Source organism: Chinchilla lanigera, unplaced genomic scaffold (assembly GCF_000276665.1).
Source record: "Chinchilla lanigera isolate Chin_1 unplaced genomic scaffold, ChiLan1.0 scaffold00060, whole genome shotgun sequence".
Classification (NCBI taxonomy): domain Eukaryota; kingdom Metazoa; phylum Chordata; class Mammalia; order Rodentia; family Chinchillidae; genus Chinchilla; species Chinchilla lanigera.
Genome location: NW_004955461.1, coordinates 11,763,220 through 11,781,010, shown reverse-complemented (window position 1 = coordinate 11,781,010; position 17,791 = coordinate 11,763,220).

The following is a 17,791-nucleotide window of genomic DNA, read 5'->3' as shown; positions in this document are numbered from 1 at the left end:
AACTTCTGAGATCTTTATTAAATGTCTGGACATAGATTTATTTTGGTTATGGCTAATTTGATTTCTATTTGCCTCACTTTACTGTGTGACAGATTCTTTACACTTGTATGAGAACTTTTGTGCTATTACTTCTGCAAATAATCTTTTCGCATTGACTCCTACTGTTTCATTGATATTCATTAGTCTTACATTTTTCTTTGCCTCTTGTTACAGCTGTTTAATTGTTATTTCCTTGCTCTTTGTTATTTTTAAGAGATCTTTCCTTTCATGATCATTAGCTGTAGTTCTGTCTTCAAGGTGTAAAAGTCTATCTTCTGCTTCATTCAAACCATTTTGCCAGGTTTTGATGGAATTTTTAATTTCCTGGATATCACTTTGAATCTGTTTCATGAATTCTACTTCTCTCCTATATTGTTAATTCTCAGTTTCCATCATTTTTCTATGATCCATTATTTTTTATTTATGTCTTCTTTAAATGGGCTGAACAATTCTGTCATTATTGTTGTTATTTCTTTATTTTACTTGAGAGATTATTTCTGATCTGATTTCTTCTATGGTCTGATGAAGTTGTTTCTGTTCTTCAGTTCTCATTTCAGAAATTTCAGTTGTGTGACTTCTGTGTCCTCCTATGTCCATGTCTCCTGGACTTGTTCTGTGTGAAGTGGAGTTCTAAGAGTGCATATTGCTACTTTTACTTGCCATTTTCCTGCAGGAGGCAGAGTTCCTAGCCTCATCCCTCCCAGGCACTTCACTGAAGGTCCCTACATTCCCCAGTGTCATACTTGATCTGGCCTTCCCAGGAGGTCAGTCTCCTCCTGCGTTGGTGGCAGGAGGCAAAAGGATGGAGTCCAGCCTCTCCCAGGAGCCCATGGAGCACACCTGGCTTAACTGGGAGGTAAATCTCCTCTCATGATGGTGGTAGGAAGCAGGGGCACTGGAGAACTCTGTCTTTCTAAGCCAATCAGAATCTACTGTGCTGGCCTCAATTTATTTTTTATGAGTTCCTGTTTAGAGCACTTTTGATAAAATTAAGCTAAATTTTCAAACAGCATATAAGGTTTAAAGATTCATTATCCATTGCAAATAGTCCCAGCAAAAAGAAAATTAATTTTCAATATCTCTGTGTATGATTGTAGTAGATTTTTTCTGAAATACAATTTTATAAAATATCACTGGAGAAGAACAGATTGCATTCAATTGTTTCATTCTCTCCCTTATTGCTGAAATATTAAGGTACAACAAAAACACATTTTTTGCCTCTAATTGTCTGATCACTCCCTGCTAGAACACTATTGAACCTCAAAATATTAATATAGATGTTATAATAATAGTTCTATTATTATAACTGTTACAATAACAGTGTATATTTCTGTAACAGAAACAAGTGTCAGAAATAAAGAAATTACAAGATAAAGTACATAGCATGTAAAGAAATATCCTGTCACTGCACTTCTTTACCAGGATCAAACATTGGTCAAGAAACAAACAAACAAAAATTTAAAATGCTTGACCCTTTAAAATGAGTATGGTCAGTGCTCAGTGGGTTCATCCACCCTGGCTGGCAAGCAGGACCTTTGAGGGCTGAAGAAAACTAGTGATCTGCTGTTTGCCATTCACCTGTGTGGAAAGCCTGAGATTAACAGAATATTCCCCTGTAGAACATTTCACAAAGCCTAAGTAGAAATTGCCATAATGAAAAAGAAAAAAAAGTCACCTGTGCATGGTCTGAGTAGAAATATTCCAATGGTGTATATTTCCTAGAACTGCATAACACTGAGTTGTTTACGCACATGAATAAAAAAAGAACAAAAGTAAAAATCAAGGAGGGAAAAATAAAGAACAGGAATAAAGGTAAAACATACTTTTAATAATATGGTAGTCATCTTTTATAGGTTCTTATGAGGTTTTATTCATGAACTAATATTTCATTTCCTGATACTGAGATCTTTATAAGCAAGAGATTGTATTTCTCTAAAAGTGATTATATCTATCACCTAATTTAAACAGCTAGCAGTGTTGAAATAAGTATTACCAGTGATAGAATACAGAAATGGTAACTAATCCCAAGGAAATTATCTGTCTACAGAAAATTGATAGGGCTAATAATTTGCAAAATTGTTCGTAGGATCATAATCTTCTGATTCAAAATGTAATACATTTGTGCTGCTTATAACACATAGGTAAGTCTGAAACACAAGGGCAGATATAATAATAGTGTGATGACACATAATTAAAGTGGGATGATGTCCCAATTCTCTTTCCTCACTGAAAAATTTTCATTCCCTTGCAAAGAGATTTTCCTTCTCCATGTACTTCACTTCAGTCTTTAAGTATGTGTATTAGTGTAATTTTATCATGACTATAATAGTATTATCTTTCAAATTGTTTTTCCCATGGCTATGACTTCGACATCAAGGCAGTTGCTATCTACATGACTTGTTCCCATAAGGCTTCAATAACTCTTTAATTTCTGGCACATTTTCTTGTTCATGTGCATAAACAACCCTGAAAAAAATGTTCAATATCTCTGACCATTAGAGAAATTCAAGTTAAAATAATACCAAGATTACATCTTACACCAGACAATCACAAAGAAATCAAAGACAGGGGCTGGCAATTTAGCTTAGTGGCACAGTGCCTGCCTGGCAAGCATAAGGTCGTGAGTTCAATTCCTGGTACAGGAAAAAAAAAAAGAAAAAAAAGATAAATCAAAGACTAAAAAAATTGTGACAAGGCTGCAGGAAAAAAAGTGACCCTCCTGCATTATTGGTGGAAATGTACACTGGTATAACTATTATGAAAATAAGTATGGATGTTTCCCAAAGAACTAAAATTACAAGTTCTAATTGACTAATTGCCCTTCCAGGTATCTTCTCAAAAGAGCTAAAGACACCAGATTATAGATATACAATTATACCAATGTGTATAGCAGAGAATTCATTATAATTAATTTCTGGTGGCAGCCTGCATGCCCTGAAACAGACACATGGATAAAGTAAATGCTGTATTTATATATAATAAATATAAGGATATACATAAGGATAAATTCTATTAATTTGTAGGAAATTGAATATATGTGGAAAATGTAATAGTAAATGAAAGAAATCTGACACACAAGTATAAAATATTATGCAATCTCTCACTTGAGTAAGGCAAGCTACAAATAAAGAAGTAAATAAAAAGACTGATTCACAGAAACAAGGAGATAGATCTTTTGCATGTGGGAAGGGGTTCAGTAGACTGAGGGAAGGAGAGAAGTGAGAGGAAGGGCAAGCAAAAAGATTTAAGATGTGTCATGTACAAGCATCAAATAACATAAGCATCATCTGAATGTAAACATCATATGAATGTAAGCATCATATGCCATAAACATGAACAAAAGATATAACAATAACAATAAGAATGAAAATGGGGAAGGCATCATTAGAGCCAGAGGGAGGAAGGTGGATGGGAAGGAGATTTAAAAAGAATTAAGCTATGTTATGCACCTGCACCTGCTCCCTAAAATGAATGAAAACTTCATACACTGCAAATATGTACTAATAGAATGAAACAAAAGTAGATAAACAAACCTTTTGACTGGTACAGCACATAGAAATGGCAGAGTAGTTTTGAGAGTCTAATTCAGAGCAGGAATATGGGAACTGGGTCGCCTTCTTCTCCAATGCACAATGAATCCACAGAGGCCTTTCTGTCTTATCTTCTGTCTGTTCCAAAATTGAGGTAATGCAATTTGTAATAGAATCTCTAAATATTTCTGGCTCTAAAATCAAGTTGTCAGCCTCCAGTAAAATGATCGAATACCCTTTATCAACAGTGGCTCAGTTAAATTACTTAGGACCCCTGGGGCAGTTAATTTCAAATGATGGCCTGATTCAGGTGACTCATAATTAAATGTTGATCTTTTCTTTATTATGATATTATCATAGTCATTATCACTATAACTACCACTATTACTTAATGCACACAGTGTAGAACTCTCTGAAGGAGGAAAAATGTATCAAAGATTCTGAGGTACAAAGAAATTGTAAAAGCTAAGGCAGCATTTTGAATACAGCATCACTCAGCTTTTTATATTTTATACATGATTTATTATTTATGCCTTTAACCTTTTGTGTTTTCAAAGGCAAACAAAATGAACTTTTCATAGTAGAACACAGTTGTGAGATAAATACAGAAACTAATTATCCTGAAAGAACACATTAGGAATATACTACCAGGTCATTAACTGGAGTCTGAGATCCCGCTACTATAAAATGGTCTCAAGTGAACTGAAAAGAAATACACGAATAATAAACAGCTTGGTCTCTCTTCGTGGTTTCTTCTAGACAGCATATCTGCCAACTCACAATTTGTTATTTACAGTAAATCAAAAATGTTTGCACTTTAAATTCCACTGAAGTCACTATTTGATTATCACTTATAGGGTTTAGTGTATTACTTATCTAACAACAAAATAGTTCCCTGTATCAAGGTGGAAGTGACTTTTCTTCAGTGTCTCTTAACTCTGAGCTCTAAGCACATTCAATCAGCATTCCAGAACACCCTTCCTGAAGCTAGGGTGGTAAATGCAGGAGTAGGTATTTGCTTTTCAGGGGATGAGCAGAAAATCAGTCTAATTAGCATACTGGCAAGCCTGTGGGTGAGCCCTACACACATATGCCACAAAATCACGTCTTTTAAAGGACACTGGCTTTTGAATGCATACTGGGACATCGATGGTCCAATTAAAGGCAGAATTCTAGCACCCTGTTCTATACCTAACAGCACTCTCATTAGCAATACATCGAGGATCACTTCTCTGAACATTGGCCATCTCAACAATAAAGTACTGAGAATACAGATCGGGCACTTTGTGGAGACTTTTGCGAGCAAAATGTGGCAGAATATTTGCAAATTCTTAAGTCATTGCTTGGCACACATGGACTTATCATAAACAATAGAACTTTTATGAGGTGTTATGCCAATTACTTCTGATAATTTTTAGCCTTCTCCTGTTCCTACATCATCCGTTCATATAACATTCTTGGGAGTGGAAAGAACTTGGTCCCTAGCATCTTCTCACTCCTTCCATGCATTTATTCATAATACACACACATTTATATTGATATCCTAAGTTATGCGTGATCTTCTTTGATTTTAATTTTGTCCCTTATTCTTTTATTTTCTCCTCACTATCACTAGTTTGGGTCTTAAATATATTGATCCCTTTTGGGGTATGATTTACATTTTAGGTTCAGCTTTGCATAAGAAAATTCTATCCTGCTAGTCTGGTTATCAATGTTTCATACCCTTTGTAGCCTATGGGTTATGAACCACCTTGGTTTGCATCCCTTAAATTAGGGACTATAGGAAGGCTCTAATCCCATTAGAGGTTTGCCTTAAATACCATCCACTGAGTTGTACCCTTGAAATACCGGTTTCTGCTAATAACTTACTCCCATTATTATTTTCATCTGTTACTCAGCTACTACTAAGCAGAACCTGGACTCATATTGTGCCATCTTTGCTACTTTCCCAACTTTACCTGTTCATAAACAAATATTGCCATATATTACTGATCTATTTTCATTCATTCTACAAGTTTCTCTTAGGAGCCTTCCATGCAGGATGCAAACATGGTGTATATGTGTTGGGGGGTTTTAACAGATGAATTATATGGTTAGATTTTATTTTCTAATGATCCTCTAAACTATATAAAGCATAACCTGAAGCAAGAAAGGAAGTCACATACGAAAACAAGAGTGTGTGTGACTCGGGCTTAAAATAGTGAGATAGAAAATTGAATGGTACATATAGACATTCAAAGAATATTTTTAAGGTACTAGCAATTTGATAGAGTGAAAGGATATTGTCAAATTTTGAGAGTGAAGAGCAGGGTGCTAAGAAAGAGTGCTCCAGAAGTAGCTGGTCAAGAGGGGATAAGAAATGTGATGTACCTGTGACAAATGACCCATAATCAGTCAGATCAGTTGTCTTAGTGGTTTGTCATAAGGCCTCAGCTGAACAACTTGCTTTTTTTTTTTTTAATTTTAAAAAGAATAAAAAGAAAAGAACAGTAGCAAAGTACCAACAACACAGACAAAAACAAAACAAAGCAAAAACCATAAAAATGATGCAGGGTATCAGAATAAAATGATAGCAATTAATAGAGGTTTTTATATTACATGTGGTTGTTTTATAAGAGAAATTGTGAAGAAGAAGGAGATTGGCTGGAGGAAAGTGTGTGAAATGCCCAGAACACCACCTTAAGATGCTAAAAGCAGGCAAGATGAAGACACTAAAACACTGTCTGGAGGTCAGGGTGAAAAGCCATGAGGGTGTGGGCCCATGGAAACAAGAATAAATCTCTTTAATAAAAATCTGTCCAAACTTTCAAATTCTGCTAATATCTTAAGCATGTCTAAGGCTGATGAGCACACTTTCACATCATAAAAACCAGTATGGCTTAGTGATGTTTCTTGAAGTACACTTCAATTCCCAACTCCTAGAGCTATCGTCACACTGCCTTCTCCAAGCACTTTAAACAAAGTCAGGTCCCTCACATGCTTTGCTCTTTCTTGCTTCCTATCCAGGCTGGCATGTTCTGTGTGTTAGCAGTGGTTCCACACTCAGAAGGAAGCAATGATTTATTCAAGGACCAATTATGACCACCATGAAAATTATAATAATTTTATCTTTGAGTTTGTGTTTTGTAAGAGAAATTGGGGAGAACAGTGCTGTGAGTGGAAGCAGTGGTGTAACAGGATGAACAAAGAGTCTGCAAGACAAGTATATTTGTCATGGGATATGCAGGAGTTCTGAGGGGCCCACATGGTCACAAGCTCCTTTAGACGTGAAAATTGCTAAAAATGATGACTTGGAAGGAAAGGAGAAGATAGACTAACACATACTTCTTTCCTTTTCTAGCGCTTTTCTGTTATAAGTATGCTGAAGGTAGAGAATATTCCCAGCATGTACATGTTTCAAAAATACAATCTACTGAGATATTTTGTTCAGGATTTTCACTACTCTAGGAAAAATGGAATACATACTCATGTAGTAACTATGAGATACCAATTGTGTATTTTCCATGATTTTATTTTTTATGAGTTAAGACCTCCTATGTAAACAATTAAATGTGGTATGCAATATAAAGATAAAAGAAATTCATGCTAATAATTTAAAATTTTGTTTTTCTTTAGTTTGAATGACATTAAGTAACAAACAAAAACACTGATAAATTTAGTGTAAGAATACAAAAGTCAGAGGAGGCTTGCTTGGTATTTTATTACTTCATCTGCACTTTTTCTTTCTTCTGTTCTTTTTTTGTTGTTGTTTCAGAAATCGAACTCAGGACCTTGTGCTTTCCAGGCAGGTGCTTGTGCCTCTGAGCAATATCCCCAGCTCTCCTTCTTCTTGAATTGTTTACTTTTCTCTGTACTCCACAAAGTATGTAGCTATTTCTCTAGATCTATGTATACAAAGACTGTGCATGTTTCAGGTTAAACATCAGTTCCTTAAGGAAGCATTTCCTAGACATTCACACCTATTTTGTTCTCTGTCTTTAGGATCTCATGGGATACTATGTATGTCTCTCAGTAATTTTGGATTTATATGTTTCTATTCAATTCTCAAATATATGCTCTTCAAAGGCAAAGGTGATGCCACTTTTACCCTTCTACATCCACTTGGAAATTTCATTTATTGCTCGATTTTTTTCCAATTCTCTTATAAACTGCAAATGAAATACAATCTATGTGCAAAAAATAAGTGCTAAATGATGAAATTTTCCTTACCAAAGGGAATTTTGGAGTAAAATTTGTAGTCTGTGCAATCTGATTGAAGTTTGGAAGATATACCTTAATACTGTCAAAGTAGTAAAAGGAAAATTGAGGAGGGTCCCTCGGGCTGGACTCCTCAGTGGTGTTCATTCCCAGCTTAATCATGCTGTTGGGAGATTTTTAAGCAAATGGCCATATTCATTTTTCAACAAATATTTTTGGGGTTTAATACATGCCAGGTACTGTTAATAACACAAGGGATACATCAACGCATGAAGACAGACTTACTACGCTTATCGTGCTTCAATGATATTGAAATGACATTTTTAAGCTTATATTTTAGGAAGCCCACCATATTAGATATTATCTAGGGTGTCACTCCAATACAAATCTGTTATTATAGTGATTTTTCTTTGGTGATCTAGGTTATCTTCTTTTATGAAAAACATATGACATGTGACCAAAACATATGGTGAATGTTTAAATTTAAAAGGAAAAACTTATGACAGTGAAAACATTTTGCCACTAGTTCCCCTCAAAATACTCAAAAGCACTTGCTTTGAACACACATACCCCAATATTCTTGCCATTTTTTGAAACAGCTCTGGAAATCCTCTTTCACAAGTCTTTTTAGTTGCACTACTGAGACTTCTCCTTCAATGTCTTTCATGATTCAAAATTTTTACCTTTCATGCTCATTTTCAGTTTGCAGAAAAGCCCAAAATCACATGGTCCAGATCCAGTGAATAAGCTGGATAAGAACATACTGTAGTGTGTTTTTTGACATGTTTTGAATTGACTTAGAGCATCAGGACAGCCACACAAAGACAGACACTCATGACAAAATTCTTCCAGTTTTTTTTTTTTTTTTTTTTTTCTCAGAAAGTGTCAGTGATGATCGGATTAGCATGTTTGAACCAAGGGGAAGCATTTTGAAGGGGATCAACAGCAGTAACTCTTTCACTGTAATAATTTTTAACTTAATATTTATAAAAACCTTCAGTATATTTTGTAATTATACATAGAAACTTTTTGTAATAAGCAAAACGTGGCCCTGACACTAGGCATCTCATAATTGATCTCAAAATGCAATTATCTTGTCACCGAATGAGTTATTTACAATGTGTTTATCTATTCTGTCTTAAGAAAATAAGCTAAAGTTATCTGAATTTTTAAAATATCGTGCTAATTTATGACTTGCTTTCTAAATACAAATTGACAAGTGTAGATTGCTAGTTGTTCTTGGATAAAAGAAACACAGGATTTTAAAAGACAATGCTCCATTTCTTGAAGGAAATAAAAAGACAGAAGATTTCAGCCAAAGAAGAGTTTTCAGTTCTTCTGAGGAAAGCCGCTCAGCAGGACTGCTCCACACTCATCACCATTGTTCTGTTTGACTACGTTGATTTTCTAACTCCTTAACCACCAGCCCAGAATTGGCAAGTGAAATCACAAGAGTGCCTGTAGCTATTGAATACACATTAGATATTACAAAATAAAAGAGGAGAATTAGACAAGAATCAGAATACCTGTGTGTAAAGGAAGTATGTCACAAAGAACACTCAGTGATGTGTCAGAAGCAGGAACAGCAGACTCCAGATTTGCAGAGGAGAGCAGGAACTATCCATGTTTTCGTTATGATCTTTTTTGTTAAATAAAAAGATACTGTTAAACCTTTTTATAATCAGATTACTTTAAGGGCTTTTGCAGGGGCACCGTTGCAAGATAAGGCACGCATAATTTTTAACATCTCTTTAGAATTCTGATGCACAAATATCGATAAGAGAACAGAACCTTATTTTATTTTACTTTTGTGTAAACATATTTCATGGTGACTGCACACTCTTTGGTCAACTCAGAGTTGGCACAGAACACAAAGAATTACTCTATTACCTACCAAGGAGGAGAATGGATTTGCACATTAAGCCCAGAAACCACCAATGGGGGAAAAAGATTTAAAGACTAAAGAACTAACTAGACCCAGTGAATGAAGAGAAATGTTTCCACAGTAATCAGATTATAAAACGTGAGGATTAGGATATTACACTGAATTATGAAAATGCAAGTACTGAATAAGTATGTATTTTTTTATCTAACTTTATTTTGTAAATCCTTCTCCGAGACTGGATTCCTGAGTAGGATTCATTTATTTGCAGATGTGACAGCATGATGTGTTCCTGGCAGTCATGGCAGATGCAGTACTGTGCGGGAAGTGGGGAATGGGAGACAGCAGCTTAGAGAGTCAGGCAGGTTTTTCTATTTGTATCATAAGTACTAGGGTCATAAAGGAAAATGAGATTATCAATGGCCTGTTTTTAGGAGATGTTTCACTATTTGCAATTTTTGATTACTATAGAGTTACTTCTTCTAATCAAGCCACTCTCCTGATTTTTTATGTGGCATTTTTCATTATTATAAAAAGTTTCACAAGCAGTACAGGGAAACCAGTGTCAGCACTTTTGTATCTCACTTAATGTTCCTTGGCCATGTCTGTATATCTAGTCTTTCCTTGGTTACAAAGTAATGTTACAATCCATACTCCAGAGTCAGAGACAAAGTCATCTTATCCAGTTTATTCCTCAACCTCCCATGATCCTGTTCATTCTGTCTCTAGAGTCTTCATGCCTTAGCATTCTTCTAGTACCTGGAGTTTTCTTGGATTCCACGTATTTCTGTCGGATTAATGTATGAGATTTCTTTTCTGGAGCTCTTTACTCTCTACTCAAGAATACTCTGCCATAAAGCGAAAGTGTAGAAATGGTGGCTCAGTCACGTCTTTCGCAGCTTGAAGTTAATTGGATATTTGCTACCAAGGTTGACACTCAAAGCATTTTTGTCTCACAGCTCCTATGAGCCCCATTGCCTTTCCTTACTGAACTCATCAGTGGTAAAAAGGTTAAGAATTCAAGTTCTAAGTTAAGATGTGGGAATACTTATGCTCAGTCTCTGCCATTTATATATATATACATATTAACTAGATGTTCCATAAATTTGTCCTCTGCTATAGGGATGATGAAAACTAATAATACAGCATAACTTTTAGATCCTAGATAGTATTATTTAGCATATTTTAAGGACTGAAACTATTGCCTTACTAAGGATAAGTGCCCATATGGTATTTAAGTTTGTGCCCAATTTATTTCACTCAACACTGGATTTTCCATGTAAAATCATTTCCCCACAAATATGTCAATTTTTCTCTTCTTTTTAGCCAAGTAGTATTCCATTATATATAAGCATATAATATATATATAAATATATATATCACATATTCTTTATTCAATCATCTGTAGATAAGATTAAAGGGAGTTTACATGATTTTGGTATTACGAATTATTCCGTTATAGTCATTGGTATGCATGTATTGCTATAGTATGATGTAGTAACCTGTTTGGGGAAGAAATCTAGAAGGGTAATTGCTGGCTAATGTGGAATTTCTAATTTTAGTTCTTTGAGAAATCTCCATACTGAGTTCCACAATGGTTGTCCTCTTTTATCTTCTCACACACAGTGGAGGAGTGTTCCTTTTTCACCACAACTATATCACCATTTGATATTGTTTTTCTTAAAAGTTGTCATTCTTTCTAGAGTAACATGAAATCTTAGTGGGTTTTTTGTGTCTTTTGTTTTTTGGAGGGGTACCGGGAATCAAACTCAGGACCTTGCACTTGCTAGACAGGCGCTGTTAGTGTTGTTTTAATTTGCATCACCCTAATGGCCAGAAATATGGAGCACTTTTTTAGTATATATTTGTTGCAAGATAAAGAATGCATAATTTTCATATATTTGGATGTATAGGAAATGTATATATTTGTTGGCCATTTGTACTTCCTTTTCTATAAATTATCTGTTCATCTCACTTACCCAGTTCTTGAACAGGTCTTTAATTTTAGGTGGTATAATTTTTTGAGCTCTCTATATTTTCTAGAGATTACTGCTCAGTCTGAGGAATAGCTGGAAACTTTTTTCAGTTTTGTCCTTTTACTTGTAGATTCTTTTGCTGTAGAGTTTTTTAAACTGTTATAATACCATTTGTTCAGTCTCTCTGCTAATGCTTCTGCAGTTGAGGTTCTTTTTAGAAAATCCTTGCCTACACTCGTGTCTTCAAATGTTTTACCTAGTTTATATTCCAGTAGGTTTAATGTTTCTGTTTTAATGTTTAGATCATTGATCCATTTTCACTTTAATTTAGTAAATGCTGAGAGATAGGGGTCCAATTTCAGTCTTCTGTAAACAAACAACCAGCTCTCCCAGAACTAATTGTTAAATAAGCTATCTTTCCTCCAATGGGTGCTTTTGGATCATTGTCAAAGATCAAATAGCTGATTCCAGTTACCGGAAAAAGCCTCCCTCCCCCTCAAAAAAAAAAGTTCAAACAGCTGAATGTGTCTGGGAATGCTTCCACAATTTAGCAATTACAAATTGCGCTTCTATAAACATGGATGCATATATATCACTGTGATATGATTTTTTCAGATCTTCACGGAAACTACCCAGAACTGGAATAGCTGGGTTGAATGGGACCTCTTGACCTAGTTTGCTGAGGACTCTCCAAACTGATTTCCACAGTGGTTTCACCAGTCTGCCTTCCCACCAGCAGTGGAGAAGAGTTCCTATTTCTCCACAACCTCGCCAGCATTTGTTATTGGTTGATTTCTTAATGTTAGCCATTCTTACTGGGGTAAGTTGGAATCTCTTGTTTTAATTTGCATTTCTCAAATGACTAATGATGTTGAACATTTTCTCATGTATTTATTTGCCATTTGTATTTCTTTATCTGAGAAGTGTGTATTCATCTCAGCTGCCCATTTTTGGATTGGATCTTTGAATTTGGGGAGGTTGATGTTTTTTAATTTGTTGTATGTTCTAGATAGAAGACCTTTGTCCAAAGGAGAGTCAGCTAAAAATTTTTTCCCAGTTTGTGGGTTTTCTTTTTACTCTGCTGGTGACTACTTTAGATGTGCAGAAACTTTTCTGTAGAATGAGATCCCAGTTGGTGATTCTTTAAAGTATTTCCCATATGGTTTGGTTTTTGTTCATGAACTTTGCCTACCCCTTTGTCTTCAAGATTTTTACCAACTTTCTCTTCCAGTAGATTTAGTGTTTCTGTTTTAATATTGAGATCTGTAATCCATTTCGACTTTAGTTTGGATGGTGGTTGACAGTGGACATCCTTGTCTTGTTCCTGACTTTAAAGTAAAAGCTTTCAGTTTTTGTCCATTTAGTTTGATGTTGGCTGTTGTTTGTCATAGATGGCTTTGATCAGATTGAGGTAAGGAGCATCTATTCCAATTTTCTGTAGGGTTTTCTTCATGAATGCATGTTGGACTTTGTCAAAAGCTTTTTCTGCATCTATTGAAATGGTCATGTTGTTTTTGTCTTTGTTCTACTGATATGGTGTATAACATTTATTGATTTTTGAATATTGAACTGTTTCTGCATTTCTTAATGCAATTGAGATGAGAAAAACCCTACAAAAAGTAAATGAATGAAAGAGTTGATTCTTTGAAAGAATAAACAAAATTAATAACCCCCTAGCAACTTTATCAAAAAAAGAAAGGAAAAAACTCAATTTCATGCAATAAGGAATGAAAAGGATCATGTCACTACAGATCCTACAGAAATTCAAAAGATCATCAATACCTACTTTGTAAATCTTGACTTGGATAGGATAGAAAACTCAGAAGAAATGGACAGATTTCTAGATATGTACAAATTACTAAAGTTAAATCAAGAAGATATAAACATCCTGAACAACCTAATATCAATTAATGAGATTGAAATCGTGATTAAAAGCTTACTGACAAAAAGCCCCAGGCCCTGATAGATTTACAGCAGAATTTTACAAGCAATTCAGAGAAGATTTAATACCAACACTCCTCAAACTCTTCAATGAGATTGGAAAGGAAGCACTTCTCCATAACTCATTCCTGGAGGCAAATATTATGCTGATACCAAAACCAGAGAAAGACCCAACCAACAAAGAGGACTACAGACCAATCTCCCTAATGTACATAGATGCAAAGACACTCAGTAAAATGCTAGCAAATAGAATGCAGCAAATCGTCAAGAAAATCACACACCATGACCAAATTGGATTCATTCCTATTCACAATTCTTATCTGACTAGGATATGTTTTTCTGTTGATTTGTGATGTGTCCATTTGGTTAGCTTGATCTCAAGTTCTCAGAATACTGTTTCTTGCATGTTTTCAGTATAGATAGATCACACAGCAAATGATTTGAAGATGTGCAGGTCTGAAAAGAAGGAATGAACTTTTCTTACACTCTCATGCTTTGCTATTGATCACCTGACTTGTTTCATTGATATGAAGCAGCAATTGCTCCAACGTCCTCCACCTTCTCCATAATTGCCTCCAACTCTTTTTTAAGATATTTATATTCTTAAAATAGCTTTACTGAAATAAATTCACATATAATGAAGGTCAATAATTCCAGAGTGTACAAATCAACTTTTTTAATATATGCAAAGTTCACAATTATGTAATTTTAGAATATTTTTTTCAGTCCCTAAAGAAAGCTGCTATCAATTAGCAGTCACTCCACCCACACATCAAGGTCTGGAAACAACTAATCTAATTTCTTTCTATACAAATTTTACCTATTGTAGATGTTTCAAACAATTCAAAATATGCAATATGTGTCTTCTGTGCAAGTTTCTTTCAGTAAGCAAGCTTCCAAGGTTCCCCCATGCTCTACCCTGTATCAGCAGTCCATTCTCTTTTATTACTGAATATTTTGTTGTATGGAGATAGTTCATTATACTTATCTATTAAGCAGTTGATGAACATTTAGATAGCTTCTATTATTTTGCTATTATGAATAATGGTGCTATGAATATGTGTATACAAGTTTGGTATAGTTTTATTCTATCATTTCTTTTGCATTGTTGGATGATATGGTAACACTACATTTAACATTTCAAAGAACTACAAAATTTTCCTTTGAATTGGGTGCACCAGTTTACAATCTTACTTATGAAAAAGTTTTTAATTTCTTCACATTGTCACTAACATTTTTTTTTTAATAATAATCATCCTGTATGGTTATTTAAGAGCCATCCCTTGCAGATTTGGTTGCATTATACTTATTGGACATTTGCATACTATCTTTTTTATTTTAGAGAGAAAAAATAAACATAACAATGAAATTGAATTTCAAAGTACTTTATGAGGACAGTTACATTGCGTACAGTTGATGCATCACATATTGTTGTCTTTGTAGTAGTTATTCAGAGTAGAAGATATAGGCATGATATCTTGTCTACACAATATTAGCACAAGCTTTTCTTTTTAATGGACTAAGAGAAACTAGCTATGTAACTATCTTAACTATGTTGTGTATACATGTTTTTTTATTTTTCTCTTTCTTCTTTCCCCTTTCTCCCATCACAGTTTGTCTTTTCTTTTGAACACTTGTTGTTTTCAGATCAGTCATTCTGATTACCAAATTCAAGCGTGCAAAATTGGTCAAGAAAAGAGAAAATTTTAAGCATTGACTGTTCCTTTCAATAAACCACAGACATCAACAATACACTATTCCAGTTATTGTTATAAATACATATAAATTTTGTTTTTCATTTTTAAAAAAACCCAAAATAACAAAAACAAGGAAAAGGGGAAAAATATTATATGGATACACAGGATAGCTAGGATAATTGTACTACTAATATCTGTTGTTTATTGAAAGGAACTGTTAATGTGTAATTGTTTGATCAATTTTGCATGCCTATATCCAGTTATCTGTGCAACCATTTTGAAGATGACAATATGTAACATAACAACCATTGTTAATATCCTATTATCATGTTTTGAAATTCTGTATCATTTTTATTGTTCCTCTCGACATCTTTAATTGAATGCTGTAGAGTATTGCCGGTACTTTGTTCTCAATAAGACAAATTATATTCTCTCTAAAGTAAGCAACTTGACACAATCAGGCCTTTGCGGACACACCACATTGCATATACAGTATTGGCACCCTGTGGTTTCATGGAGCATTAGTGCAATGCCTGGAAGCATGTATTCAAAGTGCAGTACTTAGTATCTCTGACATTACAATAGTTTATCTATGGTGCTTTGAAATTTAGTTAGGGATACGATATGATCATGTATGCTCCCAGGCTGGCAATAAAGAATTGTGACAGCTACTTGGAGAAGCACTGCTTTGATTTGTGGCAACTTTGTTGAATTGCTTAGTTGGGATTATAAATAATAAACTCCCCAAACATAATGAAGTAGTAAATGATGATAGAAAATCAATAATGCATGAAAACATGCCTGTAATTTACTGATATTCAAGCCATTCACATACTGCAAAGTTCAAAGATTGCTTGAAAACCACTTTCAAGGACCCAGAAATAATTGCATCTGAGATACTATTGTGGAGGATGAAGACCTTAAATAAATTTACCTTCATGGTTTAATAATTACCTAGATGACTCTGTTCATGTGAGATGGGATGTTAATATAGACAGGTCAGTTAATTTATGGTATAGCATTTTAATTGCACCAATATTATTTGTCTTGAAAGAGTGTCTTTGTTTATAGAAAAGAATGAGGAAAGAAAGTGCTTCAGCTTTGTTCTTTGCTAGTGCAATAGACAAGAAAATTTACAAGTTATCCCAAGTGAAGGGTTTGCTGGGTATAGAGGAATATCTAGCAACCATATGCTAAGATGACAGGTGACATGTTTTCTTCAAGAACAAAATTTCATACTGGACAGTGACAAAAAAGAATTTTATGAATTGATTAGAGACATTCTAGAGATTAAAAAGGTATAAACAGCTCCTGGGAGCCTGAAAGAGAACAGACCAACATTGAGATAAAAATGACCAATTTGAGTTGTTTTCACAACAATAAAGTGGATGTCCCAAAGATTCCTCACACCTTAACCCATTTCTAGTTCTTTTTGTCCCCTGTCTATAAAATGTTCCCATTCTTCAATAATGGCCATCTTTGCCTACATGGCCCATCATTTCACCTTCCTTATCCCTTCACTAAACCTCTTCTAACCAATTTTGTTTAGTTTTGTTTTGTTTTCCATATGGTGTCACAACATCAATCCTGTTCCATGTTCTTTCTCTGGAATCCATGGATGATTCCCCACTATTCTGTTGAAATGAAGAAATGATCACCTATCTGCCCACTCTTTGTAGCATATAAAATTGTAACGCCATACCCAGATGATTTGGATTTTTAAAAAATATTCATACAATTCTTCTCCAAACTCTCACCCCTCCTTTCCAACACAGACTCAACTTCAAATCACAGAAGAAATGAAATTATAGTCCAGTGACTTGAGAATATATGTATCTCAGTAAGTGACTGAGAATATGGGTATCTTCTAAACCCAAGAATCTATTTTAACCTCCAGAAACCAGATATCAAGATGCATCAGAGGCCATATCCAACATTTCCCCATCAATTTCTGGGTCTCCATTGCATGATATCCTTTAGTGGTTCCTATATTATCATTTATACCCTCTCAATGACCACACACTCTCTCCCATTACAACTGATGTCACTTCTGCATGTGTTTCAGTTTTAATGATATCTTTTCAGTAACATCAACAAATCCCCACCTCATACACACACACTCTGTAAATCCCAAATTTACAATTTTCCCCTAATATCATCATTAAAGTTCTTAATTTCTCACACTCAAGCTTCTTGAAAGAATTGTCTAATTTCTCCTCAATTTCAAGTTTCTTACTTTAACACATTCTTGAACTCAATTGCTGGGAATCTAATTTAGATACATGTTATTTTTAGTGGTAGAAAAACTTTTCACACTATGTATTTTATGGGTATCATTTACACCAGAAAAAAAAATATATGATATAAATTTTCATAACAAAAGTTTAGTAAATGAAATATTTTGCTTTAGGGTTGTCCTTGTCCTTCTATAAACTATATCTGCAATAAATTATACCAATTCACAGTGCTAAAGGCAAACCCCTCAGTGTGGGCTTTTTTTCTGGAATGAAGACCCTGCCCTGGATTTTC